Source organism: Schistocerca americana, chromosome 8 (assembly GCF_021461395.2).
Source record: "Schistocerca americana isolate TAMUIC-IGC-003095 chromosome 8, iqSchAmer2.1, whole genome shotgun sequence".
NCBI lineage: Eukaryota > Metazoa > Arthropoda > Insecta > Orthoptera > Acrididae > Schistocerca > Schistocerca americana.
In genome coordinates, this window is record NC_060126.1 from 120438102 (window position 1) to 120463978 (window position 25877).

Below are 25877 nucleotides of genomic sequence, written 5' to 3' on the forward strand. Positions count from 1 at the left end.
TATTGGCTCGGTAGCAGGAATGAGGAAGGACCCAGACTGAGTTGTGCAATAAATTTCAGATGTAACAGCTAATATTATGTTCAAGAATTACAAGAGGAGGGGATATAGCTTACTTGGAAAAGACCAGGACTTGATTCCATCAGAGATTCCGAAATCAGATATTGCAATATAATGCATCCACAGAAGCAGATGTAGACTTACATTACAATTTAGTAATGATGAAGAGCAGACTGAAGCTTAAGAGATCCAGAAGAATCAGTGTGGAGGAAGGTGGGACACTAACGTAATGAGGAATGTTTACATGCGTTTGACGATCGCTTAGGAGGTAAATACTGCAATGAGGGATGCCGGGGTAGGCAGTTCAAGTTGAAAAGGAGTGGACGCTATAAAATGACCAATTACAGATGTTGGACAAACAAACTTAGGTACTAAGTATGTAACTGCGAGAAGCCTTGGCCAACAGGCGAAATAATGCAATCGTTGGACAAAAGAAGGAATTGGAATGAAGTTTAGGGAAAGACAGGAATGCAGCAATATACATATCGTCCCGGCTTTGTCAATTATCAGTTATTTTGCTGCTAAATAGCACAGCTCACCCACAGCATTTCCTGATCTAACTCCTCATCATCGGATAATTTAATTCATTTACATTCCATTACCCTTATTTTACTTTTGTTGATATTCATTTTACAATTTCTTTTCAGAACACTATGCGTTCCGTTCAACTGCCCTTCTAACTCCTTAGACAGAATTAAAACACCATGGGCAAAAATAATTCATTTTCTAAATATCTACCAGAATAACATCAGGGGTAGGTTACAACTCTGTCTCTCTCCCCTTTCATCTATGGCTTCCCTTTCATCTCTGAGTCACAACTGCCGTCTGGCTTCTATGTAAGTTGTAGATAACCCTTCTATTTCTCTACTTTAACGCAGATATCTTCAACATTTCACTGTGGAGTCTACATTCGTAAAACCTCTTATAAACCTACAATTGCTATAAACGTAACTTTGTCGTTTTTAATGTGTAAGATAAGTCTGCCCCTAAAAACGGAAGAATCAGGAACGATCATGGCATGAGGATTCAGAAGGCAATAGAAACACCTGCATTACAGAAACACAACGTGTATCCGCAGGACGTGTGGCTTGTAATTGAAAAAGTGTCATTACGATCACTGGCAAAAGATTCCGGAACAGTCCCCCATGCGGATCTTCGGCAAGGGGCTGCCAAAGGGAGATGACCATGAGGAAAAGATTGAATAACTTGAGGAAAAGATGGAATAACTAACGAAAGGATAATGTTTTACGAGTCGGTGCATCAGAACGGTAGGGAAGCTAGAAAAATATGAAAACGGAAATGCAAAGGCTCAATTTATATATATTAGAGGTCAGTGAAATGAAATGGAAAGAAGGATATCAGGTCAGATGAGTATAGGATAATATCAAAAGCAGCAGAAAATGGTATAACGGGCGTAGGACTCGTTACGAATAGGAAGGTAGGGCAGATAATGTGTTATTGTGAGCAGTTGAGTTATAGGGTTGTTCTTATCAGAATTGACAGGAAAGCAACACCGACAACGATAGTTCAAGTATACATGCCTACGTCGCAAGCTGAAGATGAAGACATAGAGAAGGTGTATGAGGATACTCAAAGGGTAATACAGTACGTAAATGGAGATGAAAATCTAATAGTCACGTGGACTGCAAAACAGGTGTAGGGGAAGGACCAGAAGAAAAGGTTACAAGAGAATATGGCTTGGGACAAGGAATGAGAGTGGGGAAAGGCTAATTGAGTTCTGTAATAAATTTAAGCTAGTAATAGCGAATACTCTTTTCAATAATCACAAGAAAGGGAGTGGTCACCGGGTGATACGGGAAGATTTCAACTGGATTACGTTATGGTCAGACAGAGATCACAAAATCACACTCTGGATCTTATGGCGTACTCAGGAGCAGATATAGACACAGATTACAATGTAGTTGTGATGAAAACAGGCTGAAGTTTAAGAGATTAGTCAGGCAGAATCAATACGCAAAGAAATGGGATACGGATGTACTAAGGAATGACAAGATATGCTTGGAGTTCTCTAAGGCTATAGATACTGCAATAAGAAATAGCTCAATAGGCAGTACAGTTGAAGAAGAATGGACATTCTAAAAAGGGTAGTCATAGAAGTTAGAATGAAAAGCATAGATACAAAGAAGGTAACTGCGAAGAAACCACAGGTAACAGAAGAAATACTTCAGTAGATCAATGAAAGAAGGATGTACAAAAATGTTCAGGCGAACTCAGGAATACAGAAATACAAGTCGCTGAGCAATGAAATAAATAGGAAGTCCAGGGAAGCTAAGACGAAATAGCTGCATGAAAAATGTGAAGATGTTTAATAAGGAACGATCGTCGGAAGGATTGACTCGGCATATAGTGAAAGTCAAAATACTTTCGGTGAAATTAAAAGCAAGAGTGGTAACATTAAGCGTGCAACGGGAACTCCACTGTTGAATGAAGAGGAGAGAGCGGCTGTTACAAGAAGCAACAAGGGTCGATTTTGAAAAGATGGGGGATACAGTATGAGAATCATAATTTAAGAGAGCTTTGGAGGACTTAAAATCAAACAAGGGGGAAGTGATGGATAACATTCCATCAGAATTTCTAAAATCATTGAGGCAAGTGACAACAAAACGACCATTCACGTTGGTGTGTGGAATGTATGACTCTGGGGACATACCGTCTGGCTTTCGGAAATATATCATTCACACAGTTCCGCAAGAGCTGACAAGTGCTAGAATTATGACACAATCAGCTTAACAGCTCATGCATCCAGGTTTCTGAGAAGAATAATATACAGAAGAATGGAAAAGAAAATTGAGATTAGAATAATATACAGAAGAATGGAAAAGACATTTGAGGTTGTGTTAGATGATTAGTTTGTCTTTACGATAGGTAGAAGCACCAGAGAGGCAATTCTGATCTTGTGGTTGATAATGGAAACAAGGCTAAAGAAAAATCAAGAGACGTTCATATGACCTGTCGACCTGGAAAAAGCGTTCGACAGTGCAGGATGTGGTGCAAGATGGTCGATGGTCACAGAAAAATAGGGATAAGCTATAGGAAGAGACGAGTAATAAGCAATATGCGCAAAAACCAAGAGGGAACAATAAGAGTGGACGACCAAGGACGAAGCGCTCGGATTAAAATTGGTGTACGACAGGGATGTAGTCTTTCGCCCCTAGTGTTCAATCTGTACATCGAAGAAGCAATGACGGAAATAAAAGAAAGGTTCCGGAGTAGAATTAACATTTAAAGTGAAAGGATGTCAATGATACGATTCGCTGACAACATTGCCATCCTGAATGAACCTGAAGAAGAAGTACATGATCTTCTGAATGGAATGAACAGTCTCCGTAGTACAGAATATAGGATTGTTAGTAAATCAAAGAAAGACGAACGTTTAAGAAGTAGCAGAAATGAGAACAGTAAGAAACCTACCACCAGGAAGATGGCCACGAAGTAGGTGAAGCTAAGGAGTTCTGCTACCTAGGCAGTAAAATAACCAAAGACAGACGGTGCAAGGAGGACATCGAAAGCAGGCTAGCAATGACAAAAAGGGCATTCCCAGGCAAGAAAAATTTACTAGTACCAAACATAGGTCTTAATTTGAGGAAGAAATTTCTGAGAATATACATTTGGGGCAAAGCATTGTACAGTAGTGAAACATGGATTGTGGGAAAACCGGGACAGAAGACGATCGAAGCATTTGAGATGTGGTATTACAGAAGAATGTTGAAAATCAGGAGTGATGATAAGAAAAGGAATGAGGATGTTCTGCGGAGAATCGGAGAGGAAAGGAGTATGTGGAAGCAAATAATTGAGGTCGTAGGTTGCAAGTGCTACTCTTGAGATTAAGAGGATGGCACAGGAGAGGAATTCCTGACCGGCCTGGTCAAACCAGTTGGAAGACTGATGACTGAAAAAAAACGTAAGTATTGTCAGTATTGTCTCACGTGTTCCTGAATTTTTCTGGAAGCCAAACTGACCTTCCCCGACGTCGGCGTGTTTCAATTTTTACATTCTTCTGTAAATAGTTTATATCAGTATTGTGTTACCATTGTGACGTAATCAAGCCTAACACACACAATGAACTCTCTGATACCAATGTGATTTACAAGTAGCGAAGCACATAAAAAACTATATTTATGAAAATTCCATAACTGATACTTTGCTGTTGATATTTTTTGTGAGTAGGATAATTTCGAATTTCAACACGTAAATATGTACAGTTTTGATCAATATGCAACAGTGAATCCAAATAATGTCTTTGCCACTCACGTTAATTATTTAACTTTGTTTGCCTCAATTGTCTGGAAGAGTTGTTGTAGAAAGGACCCGCGTGGAGCCATTGTAAGAAATATTTGTGTTTTATAAGGAGTCAAAGTTTGGAAGCCGATGGTGGTCAAGTTTGGCAACCAATCAAGTTCCAGAATAGAAAATTTAAAAGCGTGAACAATTTCTTTATTTCGTAGTTAGTGACTCAACGAAATTTGCAATCCTGGAAAATTATGATTTCTTCGTATTCGAAATCATCACACACATGAAAAGAAGACAACAAGCCCAGGAACAGCATCAACTAAGTAAGAAAGCTTTATAATAATGGGCATGACCTTTGATTTCAGTCAAGAATGACGACAGTTCATATGATGGATAATTCTCGAGACTGACATTCATTATTGAAACTGTTAGTTACACCATGACTTATTGGAATGACGGTTCAGTCGTGTGCACACGTGGAGCGAGCCTTTTTTGCATTTGGAATTGTTACATTCTTCCTGAAGTCTGCGAGTATTTCGGTTGTCTAGTCATGGATACCACTCCTGAGGATTACATCTAATAAGGAGGTGACACGGCAATCGGATTTTTGTAATTTTTTTGTGTTTATGGTATGTGAAATTCACAACTTAAACATTAATCAACCAAAGCGTTGGTAGCAATCGACTTTTAAGTTTTCCGAGAGAATTTAATTCTCTAAAGAAAGAATAACTTTTCGACAGGCTGTTCAGTAGAATGTTCGCCTAACTTGTGGCTCGTCTGGGTTCAATTCCCGGCCAGTGCAAATTCTTAAACATTGGTACTTGTTCGAGCATTCCATAAAGACGAAAACGAAAATCGGTAGCGGTCGAAACTGGTAATGATTGGATCGCTGGTTGGAGTCACATTTCGGTAATGACTTGTTTCGTGTTTTTCTGTTCATTTCAATAATTACATCATTCAACCACAAATTCATCAAATATAAGCTAATTGACACATATCAAATTATAGTCATGGATGAAAATAGCAGTCAGCTGCATAATAATCAGTATTTTACTGCAGAGACTTCAGCTGCAGTATTGCCATGATGAGGGTGTTTATTAGCGTTTCATTTAAACCCAGATGGGTTCCATAGTCACATTTTGTGAAAAGACCTTAAGCTCAGTTCATAACTGAGCTATAGAGTCATTTTAGCCGCATGTGAATAAATGAGTTTCGGACTGCTTAAGATAGTTACAACAACATGTATGCTTACAAGCTTTTTGGTACTTCACTGAGATGACAAAGGTCATTGAATAGCGTTATGTACAGAGAACGGTAGTATCGTGTACACAAGATATAAAAGAACAGTACAATGGCAGAGCACTCATTTATATACATCAGTTTCAGGTGTTACCTCTCACCGCGGAGAACGCAGTGACCGACGGCCTTCACTTAACGACCGAGAGCAGCGGCGTTTACGTAGAGTTGTTGGTGCTAACAGACAAACAAAACTGCGTGAAATAACCGCCTAAATCAGTGCGGTACGCATGGTGAACGTATTCGTTTGAAAGTGGGGCGAAAGCTGGCTTTAAGGGACTATGGTAGGAGACGACCGACGCGAGTTCCTTTGCTAATACCAAGATATCACGTACAGCGCCTCTCCTAGGTTCCTGACCATGTCGACTGGACCCAACACGACTGGAAAACCGTGACATGGTTAGATGAGGAAGGAGAGGCACACTGCCATCAATTGCGATCCAATCGCTTTTTATTACTCTTTCATACCTAGATTTCGGCAAGAAACCGCTCTCTTCAATGCTAAAATACAATGTAGTTACATAATCAGAATTAATTTACTTGAAATAGAACAATAAGTAAAATACTAGGTTATCCAACAGCAGCTATCCATTCTGGTCAACATACCATTTGAGTTCGTGTTTCAAATTCTGGAATATTTCATTCGTCTTCCCTGGTGAAGGAATTTCGGAAAACTGCGTTCAATAACTCCGCTTTAGCAGCACAGTCGTCGGTAACAATACCATCGGCACTGCGCAGCGAAGGTATTGACTGCGTCTTGCCGCTTGTGTACTTTACATACGACCAGAATTTCTTCGGATTTTCTACCAAATTTCGAGGCAATGTTTCTTTGTGGGACCTATTAAAGGCGTCTCGCATTAAAGTCCGTGCCAAATTTCGCGCGTCTGTAAATTTTAGCCAATCTTCGGGATTTCGCGTTCTTCTGAACTTCGCATGCTTTTTCCGTTGCCTCTGCAACAGCGTTCGGACCTGATTTGTGTACCATGGGGGATCAGTTCCATCTCTTACCAATTTATGAGGTATGAATCTCTCAATTGCTGTTGCTACTATATCTTTGAATTCGAGCCACATATCGTCTACATTTGCATAGTCAGTTCGGAAGGAATGGAAATTGTCTCTTAGGAAGGTTTCTAGTGACACTTTATTCACTTTTTTAAATAAAATTATTTTGCGGTTGTGTCTGGTGGATTTGGAAGAAACGGTGTTGAGCCGAGCTACAACGACCTTGTGGTCACTAATCCCTGTATCAGTCATGATGCGCTCTGTTAGCTCTGGATTGTTTGTGACTAATAGGTCAAGTGTGTTTTCGCAACCATTTACAATTCGCGTGGGTTCGTAGACTAACTGCTCGAAATAATTTTCGGAGAAAGCATTTACGACAATCTCGGAAGTATTCGAGGCAGCTTAGCTACAGTCCCACATGAAACGGAAATCCAATGAGGTTCCAGCAAACGCGGAAGAATATATAGTTCAGTGTTTACATCAGGTTTATTCTTATGATGAACGAATTATAGTATGTTCTGCAGTCGTATGAAATACGAGCGAAATCGGTGAGCCGCTAGGTATATAGTACCCTGGTGAGACAGATCGTGTCGGATGTAACACGTGCCCCACACAAACTGAGAAGCGCCGACGCAGTAGCAGGTTGCGTGCACGCTGGGGCATCCTGCGGCGTGGCCGAGGCTTCTCGCGCAAGAGCGTCGCGTGTGGAGCAACGGCGGCAGGAGAGGCAGGGCGTGCAGAAGTCGATGGCCGGTGGTTGCGACAGCGGGCAGCGACTGCCAGCCGGCAGCGGCGCGCGGCTGCGGTAACGCTTCCCGGCAGTTGGGGAACACCGGCTGCCCGCCGCATCTGATGCGGCGCCAGGTCAAGGCGGTGGGCCCGCGGAACTGCTTGCGTGGCCATAAACAGCCTTCGGCACTTGCAGCTGCTGCTAACACTTCTTCCGTCGTCAACACGTGCTTCTGACGCAAAGAAACAACACGATTATGTAAGATACCATCATAGAGTTACTGTTTCTTTTATCATCGTCCTACCTTAGACAACGCCTCGTTGATGTTGCCATTCTTCTTCATCACTACCGATCGTGGTGGCGCAATGGTTAGTCTACTGTACTCTCGTATTCACGAAGACGACGGTTGAAATCCGAGTCCGATCATCCAGCTTTAGGATACCCCTGATTACAAAAATGGTTCAAATGGCTCTGAGCACTATGGGACTTAACTTCCCAGGTCACCAGCCCCCTAGAACTTAGAACTACTTAGACCTAACTAACCTAAGGACCCAGAATGAGATTTTCACTCTGCAGCGGAGTGTGCGCTGATATGAAACTTCCTGGCAGATTAAAACTGTGTGCCAGACCGAGACTCGAACTCGCGACCTTTGCCTTTCGCGGGCAAGTGCTCGAGCAACTGAGCTACCCAAGCACGACTCACGCCGCGTCCTCACAGCTTTACTTCTGCCAGTACCTCGTCTCCTACTTTCCAAACTTTACAGAAGCTCTACTGCGAACCTGCAGAACTAGCACTCCTGAAAGAAAGGATATTGCGGAGACATGGCTTATCCACAGCCTGGGGGATGTTTCCAGAATGAGATTTTCACTCTGCAGTGGAGTGTGTGCTGATATGAGACTTCCTGGCAGATTAAAACTGTGTGCCAGACTTTCTTTCAGGAGTGCTAGTTCTGCAGGTTCGCAGCAGAGCTTCTGTAAAGTTTGGAAGATAGGAGACGAGGTACTGGCAGAAGGAAAGCTGTGAGGGCGGGGCGTGAGCCGTGCTTGGGTAGCTCGGTCGAGCACTTGCCTGCGAAAGGCAAAGGTCCCGAGTTCTTGTCTCGGTCTGTCACACAGTTTTAATCTGCCAGGAAGTTTCTTAACCTAAGGACATCACACACATCCATGCGCGAGGCAGGATTCGAACATGCGACCGTAGCGGTCGCGCGGTTCCAGACTGTAGCGACTAGAATCAATCGGCCACTTCACTCAAGGCAAATGCCAGAATAGTTCCTGTGAGAACGGTATGGGCGATCTCCTTCTCCCTTTTTCAAACATTACGAGCTTGTGCACCGTGTCTAACGAATTCGATGTCGACGGAACGTTAAACCCTTACCTTCCTTCCTTCCTTTGTATCTCTACATATTTATCTTTCGTTGTAGCCGCTGCTGTTCATTTGACTGATAACATTTGGCAATACGGGTTTTCTGGGCCTGCTTGTTGGTTTCGTTTCGTTTTCTCCTTCTAAGATGTTTTAACGAAGCTCTTAAGTCGAACTGGGTGTACAATTAATCCAGTTTTTCATATCTGAAACATGTTTATCAGTGTGCTTTTAATTGCCATTACTAGTAGTTCATTGGACTTTATTTCGGTCCAGGATTTTTTTCTAGATTTTCTCCCTATCCACACCTCTACTGATTCTAATTTTTTTCTTTTCTGTTTCCCCGAATACATTCTTCACAAACACTGTATGAGACACAAGAACTTGTGCCGATAAACCAATACGGATTCATACAGCCTCACTAGTTCCACACTTCGCTTGCCCTTTTCTCGCACGATATTCTGCGAATCATGCATGAAGGGCAACAGGCAGATACCTATACTTCCCGAAAGCATACTGTTAACGAATATCCGAGCATACGGAATAGATTTTCAGATCTGACTTTTTTCGTCAGAAGTGCCCCAGGGATGCGTGATAGGACCGCTTTTGTCCTCTGTACAAATACGCTCTACGAGCAACCTGCGACTGACGATGAAGGACGAGAAGTCGTCGTCGATGAGTGACTATAGGTTAATACATTATGAGCCTGACAGAATTCCTGTTTGGTGTGATTAATGACGGCTTGCTCTAAATACAGATAAATGCAAAAAAATGGTTCAAATGGCTCCGAGCACTATGGGACTCAATATCTGAGGTCATCAGTCCCCTAGAACTTAGAACTGCTTAAACCTAACTAACCTAAGGACACCACACACATCCATGCCCGAGGCAGAATTCGAACCTGCGACCGTAGCAGTCACGCGGTTCCGGACTGAAGTGCCTAGAACCGCACGGCCACCGCGGTCGGCTCAGATAAATGCAAATTAATGCAGATGAGTAAGGACAAAAATAGTTTGATGGTCGAATATAATATTAGTAGTGTGCTGCTTGACGCAGGCACCTCAGCCAAATATCTAGGCGTTATGCTGCAAAACGACATAAATGTGAACGAACACATAAAGCCGATGATAGGGAAGACGAATGGTAGGCTGGTTTATTGGTAGAACTTCAGAGAAGAGTAGCTCATCTACAAATGAGACCCATTCTTAACGACTGCCCCAGTCACATTAAAGGAAAATATCAATGCAATTCGGAAACATGCTGCTAAATTTTGACCGGAGATTCGATCAATAGGTAAGTAATACGGAAAGTCTCTGAGGATTAAAATGGGAAACCGCCGAGGAAATTTAGCATTTGATGCTGACTGCAGAACGATTCTACTGCCGCAAACGTACAGCACGTTTAAGAACCAGGAAGACAAGGTTAAGAAAGTTAGGACTCGGTTGAAGGCGTATGGAATGTTTTTTCCACCATCCATTTGCGAGTTGAACACAAAAGAGAATGACTAGTATTGCTACAAGGTACCCTCCGCCATGCACCGTTAGGTGCCTTTCTGAGCATGTATGTGGATGTAGATACGCAGGTGTATATGAAAATGCTCCAAATAAATACCTCGAAGAATTTCTTTCTTTTTAAGAAAATTTCCGTCTTTTACAGGCGAATGTTAATTTTTTACTGTTTCGTCTATTTATACTAAACGTAGTCAGTGGTCTGTAATACAAATAAAATTATTTAATTAGACATATTTCGTTATGAGATCTATAGTGTTTCCTGGCAGCACTTAACGGTTTACAGATACAATGCTGCGATATTTCATATAGGCTTATTTTTATTTTTCTATCCATCGGGTATTCTGTATCCACTAGATTCACATGGCACCGATTCTCAGCTGTTAGCGGGTTAATTTCATGCACTTCACTACATATAATATTTGCTGCTGCATTCTGCTCAATTGCTGTATTTATGACTGAAGGATCACGGGAGCTGTAGAGCATATTTAACGTAGTTATGGCAACTGAGGAAGAACGCCTGCCAATGTTACTTGTTTGCCATAAAATACTCCAAGTGTTCTCAACTGGGGAGAGATCCGGCAACCTTGCTGGCGAAGGTAGATTTTGTCAAGCAAGATAACCAGCAGTAGAAACTCTCGCCGTGTGCAGGTGGACATTATCTTGCTGAAATGTAAGCCCAGGATGGTTTGTCATGAAGTGCAACTGAGCCATGTGCGGCTCAAATGGCTCTGAGCACTATCGGACTCAACATCTGAGGTCATCAGTCCCCTAGAACTTAGAACTACTTAAACCTAACTAACATCACACACATCCGTGCCCGAGGCAGGTTTCAAACCTGCTACCGTAGCAGTCGCGCGGTCCCAGACTGAAGCGCCTAGAACCGCTCGGCCACACCGGCTGGCATGTGGGCGGCTCGCGTTGGTTGGTTGGCATCGTGTAATAGTGGTAGTGGTGGCTCGTTTTCTTCATCTGACGCCACTACGTTTGCTAGCGTTGACTGTCCGTGATTGGAAGCAGCAGCGTTTATCGATATCTAGTACCTGTACTGTCTTTGGAAGGACGTGAAGTGTTTTCCGGGTTGGTTGTGTCGGTAGTTCGGTTGGGACGGAGCAGCAAGGAGGTCTGGCAGAGCGAGAACATGCGGGACTGCTGGCGGCACGCAGGTATTGCCGGATCGAAGGGCTGTAGTTGCGAGGGCCACAACCTCATTGTTCACCGGACCCAGCACATGGAATTGAGTGAACATTAATCCAGTAGTGAAACCTCCGTTTTTGTGATCCCGCCGTTTGTTCGCGCACAGCTGCTCGAGGGTCGCCGAGAGACGAACAGCAGCAAGTGGAGCGTGTCGAGTTGGCAGAATCTATTAGCCTTCTTCTGCTGCCTGTTATTAGTTTTTGAATTTTGTGTTATTATTTGGTTAAGTCCAACCAGCGATATTTTACTGCCTAGTGTCCGCTAACGCGTATTTTTGCGGCAGTGTACTTTTCCTCGTCTTGCCGATGCTGTCCTGCATGACGTGCAGTTCGACAGCCTCCTTGATTGTTGTGTGGATTGTTTCCTTTGTCCAGCTTGGTTGTAGTTGTTCCTTCTGCCTTTCGATGTTTTAAACACCGGATTCAGAAGACGCAGTGCTGTCTGTCACTTCGCCCTCGCTTGAATTATTCCGTCGTTGTACGGGTTATCACACGTTAGCTGGATTTGGTAAGAGGATTGATCGGTGTTTAAGCTATCCCTAGTTTGAGCTAATTAATTTTGAGAGTAGAGCTAATTAATATGAAATGAATATTTGAGGCTGCATAAAATCTTGAATGAGCAATGCATGCCGAGTTAAAAGTTTTTAAATGTTTACGTTTCATAACAAACAAATGCCTGATACATCTGTGTTGTGTGCTATGTTAATACTCGTTTCGTGCTAATATGCACAATTATTTCAACTTACGCTGCCAAGTTTTGCGTCCTATTGTTTCTATTGGTTTTCGTTTCATTCTTTCAATTTGTGGTGCCGGAACAACTACCTTTGTCAAACTACCGGATAAAATTTTAAAAAGTATGTCAAATATCTTTGTTAAACCAATATTTGTGTATTTGAGTCTGTGATACCATTGTTAATCTTAATATTGGTTCTGCCTTTCTCTTAAATTAACTAGTCCTATTGTTCAGTACTATACATACATGTCAGTGAACAGTTGGCTTAAGTAGCCCTCTGAAGGTGCGACTGCAAATAATGACTGTAGTTAGAAAAAACGCTAATACTGAACCTTTTTAATCAACTGCACTCATACACCTTCAAATAACTCTCTTGTGCCAGCACATGCTTAGACATACTACATCGGTGTTTCCATTGTTGGAAACACTTCTGGTATTCATCTTCTGGTACACCAGGAAAAGCCCTTGTTACAGCTAATTTGATGCCCTATAGTGTTGCAAAATGGTGTCCTTTAACGAGTGACTTCACTTTCACGTCGAAAAAAATTACCGTGGCCATTTCCTGTGAATGAAGAGGTTGTGGTAGCACAGCAATGTCTCACATCAAAAACTGCCCAAAAGACTTTGCAGTATGGGGCGGTGCGTTACCGTGTTGCACGATCCAGTTGTCACCACTGCGTGAACGTACACCTGTTTTCGAAGTCTTTCGAGAATTTCTTTTTAGTAGTTTTGGTTTACTGACTGGTCCATGAAGGCAAATAAACACCCAGGCATGCATTGTACCATTGACTTTGTCATGGGCGCTTTCACATGGGGGCTTTCTTTGGCCTTGACTATTCCTTCAACCACCATTGCAAACTTTGACGTTTCACCTCTGGGTTATACTGGAAAAACCAACTTTCGTCACCAGTGACAACTCGATTCGCAATTCTGCATTCAGTTCCACTTGTTCCAACTGATCAGCAGCCACAGTCCTCCATTGATTTTTGTGTTGCTGTGTGGGATTTTGGGAACCATTTTGGCATAAAGTTTTCTCAGTCCCAAATTTTTAGTCAGTATCAGGCGAACAGTATCCGATTAGTGTTCTGTTCGTTTAGAGATTAATCATGGATCAGCTCCCACAACTTCTCTCACACTGGCTGTGTTGTCATCTGTTCGTGTTTTTGATGGTCGCCCACTGAGACGTTCACCTTTGACATTAGTTCTGTCGTCAGAAAATATTTTGTGACAACGGAACACTTGCGCCCTGTTGGCATCTCGTTTCTACAAGACACCTGATGTTTCCTGTACGTTACTCCAGCAAAAATGGTTCAAATGGCTCTGAGCACTATGGGACTTAACATCTGCGGTCATCAGTCCCCTAGAACTTAGAACTACTTAAACCTAACTAACCTAAGGACATCACACACATCCATGCCCGAGGCAGGATTCGAACCTGCGACCATAGCGGTTGCGCGGTTCCGAACTGAGGGCCTAGAACCGCTAGACCACCGTGGCCGGCGTTACTCCAGCAGTCTCATCTAGTTTCACACAGAAAGTGTAGGCGTACCGCTACGGAATATTTCGGTACGAGGAGCACGCTCAGGACTTCACTCATCAACCAGCTATTCCTGACTGAAACTTTGTGAGCACGCCACTTGCGGTTGTGATGAGGAAAAACCAAAGTCGCACACTGCCTGCCATAACAGGATGCAAGGTTAAAGCCCTTGGGAAGAAAAAATCAGTCTCATTAGTTTATTACCGCACCTCTTAAGTTCTCGTACTATGCCATCAGATCAAGTTTTGTACCACATGTTAGTTATGTTTTAGCCGGTTGAATGGTTCTTAGATGTTGACGTTGAAATAACAGAAAACGGTTACTAGGTACAACCACACTCCACTTCAAAGTAGTACACGTCGTTCAACCACGGAAAGCACTCGCAGAAAATGGCTTTACGAGCAGTGGCAAGGACCTCTGCTCACATAATTAAACTTAGTGACAATGGGAAAGAGAAATAAGTAATAGTGCGGACGGATATGATGACGAATTGTGCAAGCAAAATGTTTAACCTGAGTAAGTCGACTGTGTGTAGATTACTGAAGGAGGGATTTTTTGCTTTACACAGGGGTGCTGTAGAATCTGTCCAAAGAAGAAGAAGCAAAATGCACACAATAACCGTCCCTTTAACTATATGGACAAATGTGTTATTAGGCATAAATTTCCGAGGTATTATGAAGAATACAAAGAAACACAAACTTTGCAAAATTTTCGTAATTTTTGTCACACAGACCAGACTTAAAACGCCAGGGAACCTATGAAAAGGAAGGGAACCCAAAAAAAATCCTCGTGTTTACGGTATTTGGTTTTAAAAGGTGACAGAAGAAACGAATCATCATGTGCGAACGTGACTACATCGTTTTCAAAGAAGCATACCTAGATTTTTATAAAAAATGAAAGACCAGTATTAAATCCGGCAGTGTTCTGTTCAGACTAAATGTGGATTAATACACATTACACTGTCAATAAATGTAATCACAGTGATTGTGAGAAGACGTTGTGTCAATGTTTAATTTCTATACGCAGGATATTAACATACAGACCTCTAGCGTGTGACAATACTCCACTTGCAAGAACACTCGAATATACGCTATAACCACCTCCCTTCATCGTTATTCGGATATAAACACTATGGTGAAGTCACTATGGTGATGTCTTCAGTTGGCTTTTCTCGGTAATATGAGATCGGGACGGAATGTATCGTTCTTTATAGTTTATCACTGGTTGCAGGCGATGCAACATTACTCGTTACAAGAACTTGTAGACATACACTATGTGATCAAAAGTATCCAGACACCAGACTGAAAATTACTTACGAGTTCATGGTACCCTCCAACGGTAATACTGGTATTAAGTATGGTGTTGGCCTACCCGTAGCCTTGATGACAGCTTCCACACTCGCAGGCATACGTTCAATTAGGTGCTGGAAGGTTTCTTGGAGAATGGCAGCCCATTCTTCATGGAGTGCTGTACTGAGGAAAGGTATAGATGTCGGTCGGTGAGGCCCGGCAAGAAGTCGGCGTTCCAAAACGTCCCAAAGGTGTTCTGTAGGATTCAGGTCAGGACACTGTGCAGGCCAATCCATTACAGGGATGTTATTGTCGTGTAACCACTCCGCTACAGGCCGTGAATTGTGAACAGGTGCTCGATCGTGTTAAAAGATGCAGTCGCCATCCCTGAATTGCTGTTCAACCGTGGGAAGCAAGAAGGTGCTTAAAACGTGATAGTACCACGCAAAACAACAAGGGGTGAAAGCCCCCTCCATGAAAAGACGACCACACCATAACACCACCGCCTCCGAATTTTACTGTTGGCACTAAAAAAGCTGTGAGATGACGTTCACCGGGCATTTGCCATACTCACACCCTGCCATCGGATCGACACATTGTGTACCGCGATTCGTCACTCCACACAACGTTTTCCCACTGTTCAACTGTCCAATGTTTACGCTCCTTACACCAAGCGAGGCGTCGTTTGACATTTACTGGTGTGATGTGTGGCTTATGAGCATCCCCTCGACCATGAAATCCAAGTTTTAACTGTCATAGTACTCGCAGCGGATCCTGATGCAGTTTGGAATACCCATGTGATGGTCTGGATAGATGTCTGCCTATTACACATTACGACCCTCTTCAACTGTCGGCGGCCTGTCTGTCAACAGACGAGGTCGGCCTCTACGTTTTTGTGCTGTACGTGTTCCTACAAGTTTCCACTTCACTATAACATAGCAAAAAGTGGACCTAGGAATGTTTAGGAATGTGGAAACCTTGCGTACTGATATATGACACAAGTGACACCCAATCACCTGACCACGTTCGAAGTCCGTGAGTTCCGCAGAGCGCCCCATTCTGCACTCTCACGATGTCTAATAACTACTGAGGTCGCTTATATAGAGTACCTGGCAGTAGGTGGCAGCACAATGCACCTAATGTGAAAAACCTATGTTTTTCGGGGTGTCTGGATGCTTTTGATCACATGGTGTATATTCAGTGTGTGGTGCAGCAGTATATATTGCAAGTAAATCAAATCACACACACTGGGGATATTTCTGAACAAGCGTCTTCCTGACTGGAAGACATTTATCGGCTTTGACAAAAACGTATTGGAAACTGTGTCGTTCAATTTACAGAGAACCGGCGAAAGTTCTTGGCAAAGAACTGGTCGCACAGTAGGAATTTAGAAGATGGCATGTGATCATGTGGGAGAAGATTCATCAAGAAGAGCGCGCCGTTTTTCCCGTGAAATACGATCTTGGAAGAAGAGACTTTTAAAAGAAGAGTTCTTTGAAACGGTCACAAGGGTTCTGATCAGAAATTCTATTCGACCTCGGGCTAAATAGTTTCATGGCACTGTGTCAGTCAAGACATCTACACGTTCCATGTGGGTTAACATTGCACCAAGAATATGATGAAAAATTAACTGTTTATGCCTTTGCTCCACTTTTTCAGTCCCAGATAATTGACTGTTAACTCTTTTAAATTGCTGTTAATTTTTGTAGTATGCACACAGGTCTTGGTTCTTATCGGATCAAGAGCAAACGGGTGCCCAAGCTAGAGGTATACACAAACAAATCCTTAAAACGAAAGTAAACGACATTTTGTATTGTTCGGTAAATACGCAATCGATACACTCTCCAGTGTCAGATTATCACCATGTCACGAACGGCGCTGAATCGCATGGGGGTCCTATTGCGTAGCCCTCTCGGCCTCCCTCTCTGACTCCACTGGATTTCAGTGCAGGGGTGTTTATCAAGGGTTGCAGATCTGGCAGATTTGAGACAACGAATCTCCGCCGCAACAGAGGCCGTTACCTGTGACATACGTATAAGCATGTGGTGTCTAGTGGAGTGCCGTTTCGATATCTGTCGACATACAACCGGTGCCCACACTGAACGGTACTAAAGTGCATAAAATGCTTGAGCTATTGTGTAGAATGTCGAGGAACTAAAGTTGCTGAAATATAAACATATGTTTCTGATTACCCCTATCCCGAACATCCGGTACTTAAACAGAGAAGACGTACTTCAACAGCGGGCGAACGACACAAAAAGTGCAAAGGTACACCTTATCTAGTGTGAAAAACAAAATCGTCTTTGATTGAAGTTTTTCATAATTAGAGACTAGAAGGATGGGTCTCTGTTGCTTTGAAGAAATTTTTAATTGCCAAGATTGTTTTCAATGCTATTTATTCCTGATGACCGCTTTCAACAGTTAAGACTGTCATCTTCTGATTTTCAAAAAAAAAAAAAAAAAAAAAACTTTGTCGTTATATATCCTGTTCCATTAAGACTGTATCACACTTGCCATGTTGACATTACAGTGGATAGTACGTAGCACATTTCACACAGGTTTGCTGAAAATAAAAACAGGTTTGTCGTGAATAGAAACAATACAATTAAAAAGCACCTTGTGTAACTAGGAAGTCCACCGTATAGTTGCTGAGGGGAATAGGAGAAAAAGGGGGGGGGGGGTCGTGCATAAAATATAATATATAATGGAAACTGATTAAAAATTGCTGCTTAAATAATTAAAAAACAAATTTTGAAAGAATAATTGAAAGAAATTGCGAAGTACTCAAATGCTGAGTGAAATTTAGCTGGCACTAATATCAACAGACCTTCAATATTCAATACATTATTGGATTAACAGTAGTAAATTTACGTATATCCTTTCCTTGTTACCGCTATTGCGCATAGAGATTGGTATGGCAATACTGGTTCCAGATCGCCCCTCCTCTGCTCACGCAAATTCTTCTTATTAACTTCGATCCTCCTGATGCAGGATTCTCGACTTGCCGCGGAATAATGAACAGAATATGACTGGGCGAATAAACTTTGCTATTCTGATAACTTCCTATAACACTTTTTAATGTACGATTGGAATACACATTTTCTAACAATATTAACTCGGCGGAACTCGTAATACATCCGACTGCTATCACTTATTGAGACAAACAGGTGAAAATATAAAAATTCATCAGTTGAAGAGTGTATCTCTACCTGTCTTGTTTCTAGGCCAATATTATCTATGATACAAAATTATTAAAACAACAATAGTCGAGGGCAAAAAGGAAAAAAATAATAATAATATGATACATTACACCACACTCATAAAATTCCTCAGATGCTTGTTAGACGTCGAACTTTGTAACAGTGTACATTTGCGCACAATCTTACGTTTGCATAACGAGTCAAATACAGGACGGATCCACATTCTTCGAAGTAGACAGTTCAACTGACTTCAATGTGCGATGTATCTATGATGTTAATTCTGTATGCTTTGACGTAATATTATTTATAATACATACCTTGTTAAAAAGTATGTGCAGGCTGCATTTCGTGATTTTCTTTTTCAACTTCAGCAATGCAGATGTTTCCTGCAGATCGACTGAGTACTTCAAAAAATGTGGAGCCTTGATGTAATTAACTCATCATGTAGACGTAAACATGTACACAAATCCGCACTGTCATGCAATTCAGTATCTAGCAAGCATTAGTGGAATGTTATGTATGTGCCGGCCTGGGTGGTCGAGCGGTTCTTAGAAGTTAAGTCCCACATAATAACAAAAAAAAGTTATGTGTGTGTGTACATCCCTAGTTGTACAACGTGCTTTTCAACTGTACTGTTTTATTTGTGAAAAACCCGCTTTCATTTTTAACAAACCTGTATGCAATCTGCTACATACTATCCACTGTAATGTCAACACGGCATGTGTGCTGAAACAGTCACAGTGAAACAGGAAGTATAACAAAAAGTTTTTTGAAGATCATAAGATTATTGTCTTAACTGTTAAAACAATCATCAAGAATAAACAATACTGAACGCGATCTTGGCTATTACAGGTTTCTTCAAAATCATCTTTCTACTAGTGTGGGAAACAGTTATTTTACGCATACGCTGATGCAGGGCTGATCTATTTGAAACAGTGCTGGCAACCTGAATCTGATGGTGGAATAAAGATTCTTACTGTGCTCTAGGTGGAATGGATGAAATTTAATTTCTTGATTGATCATAAGCAGATGCTGATTTCAAGACATAATGCGAAAGTAAATTCTAATGTGATTATGAAATTTCTGCTTGTGACGAGTGTATTGTAAGAGGAGCACTGTGAGATATCGAGGTAAGTGGAAAACATTGAGAGAACGGGACGTAGCGCCTCATTTGCGACGAGATTGTTGTTGATGGAGCTGAAGATCTGAAGAGACCCGGATAGGTAAGGAAAGTGGCCGTGTACTTTCAATACGCGTTACGAGGTTTAGGGAAACAGCAACAGACTGAATATGGATGGTCGAACGAGAAACTGAGTCCAGCTCCTTCCGAATGCAAGTCCAATACCTTCACCACAGCGCGACCTCGCTCGGTGTGCGACAGAGATGTAAGCATTAAGTGACTGACCACTCTGTGGAGAGTGACTTGGAAGTTATGATACTGGAAATCCTGAATTAATTATCATCTGAGCTGAGTTATAAAAATGTGGAAGACTCGGTCCTGAAACCAAATCTTTTGCACAAAATGCTCTTTTGATTCAACCACTGAATACGGCTAAGGGACAGACTGAAAGCTTAACATACAGTAAAGCATTACACTACATAGTGAAACAGCATTTTGGTAAAAACGCAACTCAAGTAAATTCACATAAATATTTCCAGGTTGAATGGCTGGGTAGTAAAAGTCTTTAGTCTCTTGAAACGGTTGGCGTGTGGCTCTTGCCTCACAGGACAAGTTAAATAAAATTTTAAGTTAGCAGAGGGAAAATACACTGGTCGGTAAATTACATTTTCCCATCCTCTCAAGTACATGCCTTTTGTGACCCCGACGACACCGTGTCGTCCATTTGGAGAGAAGGTGAGCCACTTTTCACTGCCAAATGTGGAGCACCTGCAGTGTACGAAAGTGTTACAGCATCTGCGACGGACGACCTGCTATGCTGAAGACGAAGAGCTGGACCGTCCCCCGGTTCTCGGGTTACGTACCCGCATTGCCGAGGCTCTGCGTCCTGGTTTGGCAAGAACGGCACTGCTTCCGGGAGCAGTCGGTTGAGCATCGAGAAGGAAACCACATCTCCAAGGAAGCTCTTTACCGTATTCGCAATTACGAGACAACCTGCATTGTAGAAGACGCCCATAAACACCGCGTCCTTGTCACTGTGGAGAAGATACAGACCATTCCGTAACCTGCTGTTGCGGTTTCAGTCCGAAGAGTGGCTTGACTCAGCTCTCGAAGCTAGGCTGTACTGTGCACAACCTCATCAACGCTGCATACCTACCGCAATCTACATGCTTTTGAACTTCCTTATTAGTTATGCTTTTGAGCTTGCTTATTACAGTCCACACCCAACAATATTTATTTACTTGTTCTTACTTATTTACTTATTCATTTTACCTGATAAGGTTAGGAACCCTCTTACATAGGGCTGGGGATTTACGCATACAGTACATTTCGAATCATAATTACTTGTGAAATTAAAAGTGATTTCAATTTATCAAATGAAAATGGAAATAACCATACTAAGAACGCACAATGGTAATACTAGCGGTACTATTACTAATGTTGCTGCTTCTAATAATAATGATAATAATAGACGACAACGGAGAAAAGAACAATTCATCTCGAAGTAAGCCGGCCGCTGTACCCGAGCGGCTCTAGGCGCTTCAGTCCGGAACCACGCTGCTGCTACGGACGCAGTTTAGCATCGGGCATCGGGCATGGATGTGTGTGATGTCCTTAGGTTAGTTACGTTTCAGTAGTTCTAAGTCTAGGGGACCGATGACCTCAGATGTTAAGTGCCATAGTGCTTATAGCCATTTGAACTTTTTTTTTGACGAAATCCGTCGTTTTATTACAGCAGATCTAGGTTTCAACCATTGTATGGTTGTCTTCACAGTTAAAAATTACAAAACAGGAGAATGGAAACAAATATGAGACAGCTGACAACGCTTCGTAAGTGCAGACTAAACACCACACAGTTACGTACCATATAACAATAGGTGACATTAATCCGAACTGTCAGGTAGTAAACAATATTGGTTGTGTAGAGCTTACAGGACTCTAACCTGAAGTGAAGCCATTGCTTACTTGGTTGAACACAAAGAAAATCTGACGTCAGAGGCATGTGGTGCCACGTATCGAGGCCCCGATGAATAGTTAATAATAGTGAAGCTATAAAATTAAATTTTTTCAGATATACTGAACAATAAAACCACAAGAAATGGTTAAACCATTGGAAGCAAATCACAGGTTTGGAGCTACAAGTATAGCCCTCTCCATGACAGTAACTACAGGACAGTATGTAATGGATTTTTGCTTTACAGACTAATGGAAGCGGATCCATTTACAACTGTTTACAACACGAAGATTACAATATTAAAATAATATACCAAAATAATTAAAATGTAGAGGAATGAAAATAATACTATAAAAGTCATGTGCCCTCTCTGGGCAGAAGATAAATTCCTACAACTGGCAAAATTACATTAGCTCCATCTCTGCATTTATAGCATAAACATGTGGAATAAAGCAGCATTGCAGTGTGGAAAGGTATGAAGCTAGTCAGTTGCGCATAAACGAAGAAGTAAAATAAAGGAATGAAAATAGTACGATAAAAAGTGGTGTGCCCTCTTTGGGCCCAGTAAGTTATATTTGTTACTGACTCTCCCGTTTCGATATTTTTAGCACTAAACATGACTACATAATAGCTGAAATCTAGATCTGTTGTAATAAAACGACGGATTTCACGGTCGACTGCTGTTCTTTCCTCCATTGTCTACAAGCAACGATCGCTACTCAAACGAGTCCGTTTGGATTCCAATATGATTAAAACGATACTAATAATAATAATAGTTGCTGTTGTTATTTTCTGTCCGAAAACTGCTAGTCTATCCTGCGCAAACCCTTTCATCTCTACATAACTACAGCAACCTACATCTATTTGGTAATGGACGACTTAGGGCTTATTATCGAACTATTTCGCAAGTATTAAACATGTTAAAAACCTTTATTATAATAGTCTCAGTGACAAACAGTCATACTTGATAACTAGTTTCGATAACACATAATGATCACCTTCAGTGCTGCATATGACATACAGTTAATGTCGTTAATATTCTGTCACTATAAGATTTTTACTTTGTAGCAACATAGCTTTATCCTTAATAAAACAAAATAAAATCATAAAGTGTGATTCACTGACGGAAAAGAAGTCGCAGCTCCAAGAAGGGGTTGTGTGACATAAACGAAAGTTGGTAGGAATGTTTCTACATCTGAAAGACGAAGTTTATTCAAATTTCACGTCAGTCGCATAAGAGGATGAAAATGACGTTTGCTTTAAACTCACGCACCAATGCTCGTGAATGTTAATTACCTTTCACATTGGGCGTGGTCAGTTGATGTCAGTCAAGAATGTTTTTAAGGCGACAATGACCCCACTATCAACACCTCACTGAGCTCGAACGAGGTCATGTAAAAAGTTCACGTTATGTTCGTTCTGGGATACTGCACACAGAGATTTGGCACTAACTTAGCCACTGCATATGATTCCTGGCAGCAATGGTCACGAGAACACTGTGAGGGACGGGAAAAACCCGCCGTGGTTCAACAACAAGGTTAGGAAACTACTGCGAAAGCAAAGAGAGCTTCACAGAAAATTTAAACGGAGCCAAAACCTCTCAGGCAAACAGAAGCCAAACGATGTCAAAGTTAGCGTAAGGAGGGCTATGCGTGAAGCGTTCAGTGAATTCGAAAGTAAAATTCTATGTACCGACTTGACAGAAAATCCTAGGAAGTTCTGGTCTTACGTTAAATCAGTAAGTTGATCGAAACAGCATATCCAGACACTCTGGGATGATAATGGCATTGAAACAGAGGATGACTCGCGTAAAGCTGAGATACTAAACACCTTTTTCCAAAGCTGTTTCACAGAGGAAGACCGCACTGCAGTTCCTTCTCTAAATCCTCGCACGAACGAAAAAATGGCTGACATCGAAATAAGTGTCCAAGGAATAGAAAAGCAACTGAAATCACTAAACAGAGGAAGGTTCCAAATGATTGGAAACGAGCACAGATAGCTCCAGTTTTCAAGAAGGGTCATCGAGCAGATGCGCAAAACTATAGACCTGACATCGATCTGTTGTAGAATTCTAGAACATGTTTTTTGCTCGCTTATCACGTCATTTCTGAAAACCCAGAATCAACATGGATTCCGGAAACAGCGATCGTGTGAGACCCAACTCGTTTTATTTGTTCATGAGATCCAGAAAATATTAGGTACAGGCTCCCAGGTAGATGCCATTTTCCTTGACTTCCGGAAGGCGTTCGATACAGTTCCGCACTGTCGCCTGATAAACAAAGTAAGAGCCTAAGGAATATCAAACCAGCTGTGTGGCTGGACTGAAGGGTTTTTAGCAAACATAACACAACATGTTGTTCTCAATGGAGAGACGTCTACAGACGTTAAAGTAACCTCTGGTGTGCCACAGGGGAGTGTTATGGGACCACTGCTTTTCACAATATATATAAATGACTTAGTAGATAGTGTCGGAAGTTCCATGCGGCTTTTCGCGGATGATGCTGTAGTATACAGAGAAGTTGCTGCATTAGAAAATTGTAGCGAAATACAGGAAGATCTACAGCGGATAGGCACTTGGTGCAGGGAGTGGCAACTGACCCTTAACATAGACAAATGTAATGTATTGCGAATACATAGAAAGAAGGATCCTTTATTGTATGATTATATGATAGCGGAACAAACACTGGTAGCAGTTACTTCTGTAAAATATCTGGGAGTATGCGCACGGAACGATTTGAAGTGGAATGATCATATAAAATTAATTTTTGGTAAGGCGGTTGTCAGGTTGAGATTCATTGGGACAGTCCTTAGAAAATATAATCCAAGGAGGTGGCTTACAAAACACTCGTTCGACCTATACTTGAGTATTGATTACCAGTGTGGGATCCGTACCAGGTCGGATTGACAGAGGAGGTAGAGAAGATCCAAAGAAGAGCGGCGCGTTTCGTCACAGGGTTATTTCGTAAGCTTGATAGCGTTACGGAGATGTTTAGCAAACTCAAGTGGCAGACTCTGCATCGCGGTGTAGCTTGCTGTCCAGGTTTCGAGAGGGTGCTTTTCTGGATGAGGTATCGAATATATTGCTTCCCCCTACTTATACCTCCCGAGGAGATCAGGAATGTAAAATTAGAGAGATTCGAGCGCGCACGGAGGCTTTCCGGCAGTCGTTCTTCCTGCGAACCATACGCGACTGGAACAGGAAAGGGAGGTAATGACAGTGGCACGTAAAGTGCCCTCCGCCAAACACCGTTGGGTGGCTTGCGGAGTATAAATGTAGATGTAGATGTAGAGCATACGGTCGGTCGCATGAAGACCAGGCTCCGCACAGCCACGTGGCACTGTGGAGGAAAAGGACCGTCGTGTTCGACATATGGCTCTGGTGTGGCGTACAGCAACTGTAGCAGCAGTCTGAGCAGCAGTTGACACAACGAACTGTTACAAATAGGTTACTTCAAGGACAGACAGACGGTTTGTGGCGTGCATTCCATTGACCTCAAACTGCCGCCATTTGCACTTCAGTGCTATCAAGCGACAGCTCACTAGAGGGCAGGCTGGAGTTCTGTTGTGTTTTCTGATAAAAACAAAAAAGGTTCTGCCTTGGTGCTAATGATGCCCGTCTGTTGGTTAGAAGGAGGCCGGTTGAGGACCTGAAAAAAATCTGTCTGCGTACTAGACACGCTGGATCCACAACTGGAATTGCGATCTCGGTTGCGATATCGTATGGCAGCGGGAGGACTCTGACTTCAAAATTGGTTAGACCTGTAGCGTTGCTATTCATGAATAGCGGTCCAGGGAGTGTTTTCCAGCAGGATAACGCTCGCACACATACCGCTGTTGTAACCCAATATGCTCTAGGGAGTGTCGACATGTTGCCTTAGCCTGCTCTATTAACAGATCTATCTCCAATCGAGCATCGGACGACAACTACAGCGTCATCAACAAACAGCATTAAAGGTCCATGTCTTGACCGACCAAGTGCAACAAACATGGAACTCCATACCACAAACTGACATCCGGCACCTGTGCAACACAATCTATGCACGTCTGCATGCTTACATTCAACGCTCTGGCCATTACATCGGTTATTAACGTACCAGACTATAGCAGCATTTCAAATTTGCAATGGCTTATCTCTCTCTTACCGTAACTCGTGTTATTACCATGTTAATCACTTGCAGATGTTAGCTAGACAATTGTATTCCAGAAATTTCATTACTTCGGTATTGCAAATTTTTACGTCATTGAATTAATACTGCTGTAGTGTAAGTAACAATTTTTTTACAGAACTTAAAATAGTAGTTAAATAATACTATTTAAAATAAAACACTGTTCGATTCTCACGTTACTTTATTATTCGGTCATTTCGGAGTGTAGCACTTGTTTTGATCGTTCACACCAAGTTATATACTCTGGGTTGGAAGGCAGTGTTTGATTACAAGCGCGGTCGACTGTCCAGACGACACAGCGCCATCTAAACTAATAGCAGGTTTGGCATAAGACAACTTGTGCTTTTCATTACGCGTGCGCTCAGTACTGTGGCAGATGTCGACAGACGATCCAAAAACGAGGATCATATAGATTCTGTACCTCAAAGGCCCAGCCAAAGAAGTTGGATGTGTGTGACAAGATGGTGCTAAACATAAC